The sequence below is a fragment of the Cephus cinctus genome, unplaced genomic scaffold (genome assembly GCF_000341935.2).
Source record: "Cephus cinctus unplaced genomic scaffold, Ccin1 Ccin1_scaffold0688, whole genome shotgun sequence".
NCBI classification, from domain to species: Eukaryota; Metazoa; Arthropoda; class Insecta; order Hymenoptera; family Cephidae; genus Cephus; species Cephus cinctus.
In genome coordinates this window covers 25,479-31,039 of record NW_014333311.1, presented here as the reverse complement: position 1 = coordinate 31,039, position 5,561 = coordinate 25,479, and positions in this window count along the sequence as shown.

Below are 5,561 nucleotides of genomic sequence, written 5' to 3'. Positions count from 1 at the left end.
CCGCAAGGACCTAATGAAAATTACGATAGATTATTTGATTATTTTTCTTTTGTTTGCGTGTACTCTACCGGAGTTCGAATAGGTTGCTCGCTCGCCGTGTCCGTGAAGACGCGGAGAAAGAGAGACGGAGAGCCAGCTGGAGTCCCAGGAGGAAGGGAGCTGCGACACGCGAGGGTCGACATTCGCGCTATCTGCGGAGAGCAGCTTTACTAGCCCAGGAGGCGCGCGCAACGCGGGACAGCTTGAAGTCACGCGGCAGCAACGCGCTCTACTCAGCTGGTACTCAACCACGATTGGAAGCTGCGCACACAGCGCCACACGAATGAGCACCACTACCGACACCTATGGCATAGCGCCCATCGCCAGTTGCGCATAATTATATTTCCGCGAGTTGGGAATCCAGGGACGTCTGATGTACCCTCGCGCGAGAACGAATGTTACTCTTCGTAGGACCCGACCGTGTATGAATTGTCCACGAGAGATTATGGAAATAATTAATTGTCGCAAGGACAGATTCGAAACTGGCGCGTGGCGAAGACGCTGGGTTGAAGGATTCGTCCGCAGGGGGAATCGCCGCCCATTAGCCTACAGGGAGGGGGTGCTATCCTTCACGCGAAGACAAAGCACGTGAAGATCGAGGGATTCCTGCTTGGATACGCGACGAACAACACGGTAAGCGAGGAGATCTGACGTTTTGTGAGCGACGTAACTTCGTGCGAATCGTGGTACGGGATTTTGTTGTTTTTCGTAAGTTTTGACCGCCCGTGTAACGGACACGCGGAGGGACGATCCCTCACCTCGAATTAGACCAAGGCACGAAGGTCCGTCGACCGGCAGGGTTCACTGTTTAGAACTTTTGTTTTGATTTGATTTTTGAATTCGAATTTTGTACGTTCTCCGAATTGTTTCGTGTCGTCCGCCCGTCAGGCAGTTATACCTTTTAATTTTGTAACGCGTAGAACGCGTACAGGTCCTTGACGGTCGGTCACCGTAGTAGGTAAATGCGGATTAGCCGCGTTCCTGCTTGGAATTGAATTCGTACGGTACGCGAGATACCAGTTGACATTTTGATTTTATTTCTGTGTGTCTTTTGAGTATTTTGAATTTCTTTTTTTTTGTGTGAATCATCGATTCGGTATTGTACAAAATCGTCGCGCTTCGCGCCGCCGATTTTATCTCATAAACCGAACCATTTATTTGAGATCGAAGTGTCCGCATGATTTTGTGTGTCGCGTGATCGTCTGACCCATCCGACCTATTGTTCCGAATCCTGCCGCCTCCGCATAGCTGAGTTAGCCAACGTAGGCATGCGAAAACGAACCGTAGAACTGATACGTGGTTCTCGTTTGGAACCTGGCGCCCAACAATACCTTAGGTATTTCGTAAGAAAAATTTGTTAGCCCCTGGGTTGCCTGGAACGCGTAGGAATCGCGTAAGTTGTGCGCCGGTCGGTCTTGCATTTTCCGGTGAGGTCGATCGCGTGAAAATACGTCACAGTATACAGAGAGTATCAGCCCAGATGCACGTTTGAGATTTGCTGTGAAACGGTGCACAATTTCGAAAATCTGATGTCACAACCATTGAATATTTTTTGATTGCGCATCGAATGGGCATATTGTTCGCTTAACTTCCGGTCGCAAATAAAAAAAATTATCTTTGTCATTTCAAATGATATTGAAAAAAGTTAAATGTAAAAGTTGTAATGCAAGAGAAAATAATAGAGATGAAAAAAAAATTCGGACGGATTGCTCACATAATAAGAGAAATATTTGCATCCGAAATTTTCTCAGTTTTTGACAAATTCCTGATACTGGAGGAACGCCTTAGCTTCGTGCATCAGCTTCACGCCGAACTCACGATTCGCAATTGTTTTGAGGTAAGCGTTCTGTCAGACGCAAACCCGTACAAGGTGGCTAAAATATATTACAATGCTATTTTTCATTACAAGTTAAAAGCCGAAGTATTCCTGCTGTAGATTGCCGTGATCCCGGATGTAAGTTTTAGAGTCTTCGTCTTCCTGGACGTCGATTTTCGAGCCTTCGTGTTCCTCGCCGTAGATTTTGGGTTCTCCGTTGTCCTGGACGTAAATTTCAGAGTCTTCGTGCTCCTTGCCGTAGATTGTGGAGTCTACGGCGAGGAACCCGAAGGTTCGAAAATCCACGTCCAGGACAACGAAGACCCGAAAATCTACAGCGAGGAACACGAAGGCTCGAAACTCCACGTCCAGGAAGACGTAGACTCTAAAATCTACATCTGGGATCACGGAAATCTATAGCGGGAATACTTCGGCTTCTAACTTGTAATGAAAAATAGCATTGTAATATATTTTAGCCACCTTGTACGGGTTTGCGTCTGACAGAACGCTTACCTCAAAACAATTGCGAATCGTGAGTTCGGCGTGAAGCTGCTGCACGAAGCTAAGGCGTTCCTCCAATATCAGGAATTTGTCAAAAACTGAGAAAATTTCGGACGCAAATATCTCTCTTATTATGTGTGCAATCTGTCCCAATTTTTTTTCATCTCTATTATTTTTTCTTGCTCTACAACTTTTACATTTAACTTTTTTCAATATCATTTGAAATGGCAAAGATAATTTTTTTTATTTGCGACCGGAAGTTAAGCGAAAAATAATAATATGCCCATTCGATGCGCAATCAAAAAATATTCAATAGTTGTGACATCAGATGTTCAAAATTGTCCACCGTTTCACCGCAAATCTCAAACGTGCATCTGGGCTGATACACTCTGTATATGTATGTTATAGTATAATAATACGATTATGAACAAGTGATAATAATAATGTGTTGAACTCACCAGTGAAGGCAAGAGAGAGATATGGTAGATGGTTTGGGACGAGTCCCCGAAAATAGTATGTAATCCAAAATTTAGAAGATGGTCCTTGTCTTGGCCGCTAGGGTAGGCACTGACACTAGTGTAGTGGTTGTTATACACAAGGACACTGAGTTCAAAAAGGGGTAAAACTTGTCGTAATTCTCGATTGGGTTTTTGCTGCTCGGCCCTAAGGCAACGAAGACAAGATAGGCCCTAAGGTATCTTGACTAACACAATGGATTGGCACCAAGTTCGCCTTTGACTCAACGTTTTAGTGAAAAGTAAAGTGTGACTGGTTTTGATGAGACTCCTATGTAGACTCACTAATTCATTGCTCGATTCCAGCTGGAGGAGTCTTAGGGTCTACAAAAGGGATGGAAAACTGCCGATTTGGTGCATTCTGGAATAGTGGGACCAGCGCGGATTGCTCTTGGTTCCCGCGGTCTTGCCACGTTATCGGCACGTACTCTGGATTTCACGGTCCTAAAGTTCTCTAACTCGTGCAAACTTATGTTACTCTCTCTCTTACACTCACTGGTAGGTTCCCATGGGAACATTCCGTACAGGGATCGTTCCCATGGACTTACAATCCTATGGTTATTACTATCTTATTTCTAACTTATACTAAGGAGGAGCTAGGTGCGCGTAAGACTTGATCGCAAAATAATAGGGCAGGGGCGTTTGGTGGAATTTTTGAGGTGTAGTTGGGTCGGACGTAACACTTGTACGTTCGCATCACAGTGAAATTGCGGTTGTCGATCTTCCTCTCCTCCCCTTCATTTCATCCGTCATTAGATCAAACTCTTTATCTCCTTTAATGCAGTCGCGAACAATTTCGTCACTCCGCAGGTCGACTTCAGTTTCGGCCTTGTCTGACCGCCAGCTATGTCAGCTCACCACGTCACGTCTCAAGTTCAATATCAAGATTTTTGTATCTTTTCCCTTCAATACCCACTTTTTCCTGTTCTATGCCTTTTTTTTTATATTTCACAGTGTTTTGTATCTCTTTTTGTCTCTTTTGATACCCTTCTCACCTTTTTTCTTCACTTCACTTTCTCAGTTCAGAGAGCTCCACCTTAACATGTCCGTCCTCTACCACGGCTTCCACCAAAGTCCTGATATATCCTCATATACAAGTTGTCCCAAGTTAATTAACAAAGACAGATATCTCTGAAATTAATCGAGATGGATACATTTTCTCCATACGAAAGTTTTTCAATTTCGAGGGGGAAAAATGATGCTGATATTCATTCATTCATCGATCAAGCCATTTTAGAGAATTTTAACTAGCCAATTCTTTTTTAAATGATAACCAATTTTGTTTTTTAGTCAAGAAATTATTGTGAAAACGTATGTATTGTGACGGTCTGTGCGGTGATTTCCACTTAGGGTTTCTCGAAAGCAGCTGTTGCAACTACTAAAGGGGGCTTGAAAAGAAAGGGAACATGGGGTGAAAGATGAAAGGGTATAATTAACAAAATAAGGTGCCGATACAATAGAATAAATATAAAAGAAAATGAAACATCATCAAAACCAACAAGAGAATAGAGAAGAAAATATAATCGGAAATGAAATACTTACGCTAGAAGACACAATCGAAATAAGCACGCGGGTGCTCGCTCAAGAGCACGCGATGTCGATGGGATTTAAATGGGCTTCGTGGGAAGGGGGGATTCCTTACAGTGCCAGACTAGAGTCAAGCTCAACAGGGTCTTCTTTCCCCGCTAATTTTTCCAAGCCCGTTCCCTTTGCAGTGGTTTCGCTAGATAGTAGATAGGGACAGATATTATCGCCAACAGACTTCCGAGGGCAGTACCTAGCCTGTTCGGCCATAACCCGCCCCGCCACTAGGGCCTGGACCCCTTCGCGGCTAGCTTAATACTAGGACACCTGCGTTATTCTTTGACAGATGTACCGCCCCAGTCAAACTCCCAGCCTGGAAGTGTCCTCGAATCGGATCACGCGGGAGTTTATTATTGGCGATCGGCCGCGAGGCCTCACGCCGCTCTTACACGCTTGGTTCTAGAACACCGTGACAGCCGGGACGTTAGTCCACGGCGCACGCGCTCCGCCTTACCGAGTAAGTAAAGAAACGATGAAAGTAGTGGTATTTCACCGGCGACGTTTCCATCTCCCACTTATGCTACACCTCTCATGTCTCCTTACAGTGCCAGACTAGAGTCAAGCTCAACAGGGTCTTCTTTCCCCGCTAATTTTTCCAAGCCCGTTCCCTTGGCAGTGGTTTCGCTAGATAGTAGATAGGGACAGATAATGTGGTACCGAACAGGCTTCCGAGGACAGTACCTGAGCCTTTCGGCCATACCTGCCCCGCCGCTAGGGTCCTGGACCCCTTCGCAGCTAGCTTAATACAACAAGTGTGCTCCTCACCACTTTTGTATAAGCCGGGATCGACACGTTCGATCAACACGCCTTCCTTAGAAGTACCAATAACCTTGGTGAGGCCGCCAGACATCTAGCTCACGGATTTTGGCTATCCTCCGTATTCTGACTACCCATCTCTTTCGGTGGGCACGCCGAGCTCTTCGCTCTTTTCGACTGACGCCTCCCATTAATCGGGAGGTCGCCCTCTTCCCAAATGCATGGGTCAACAACCACTACCACCTCGAGTCCGACACCACATTCGGGCGAGCCTCCCTCCGAAGAGGGAGGTGGCTTGGAAGCCCGAATCCCGAGGTAACACTTTTGCCAAACTCTTCTATATTTCAAGA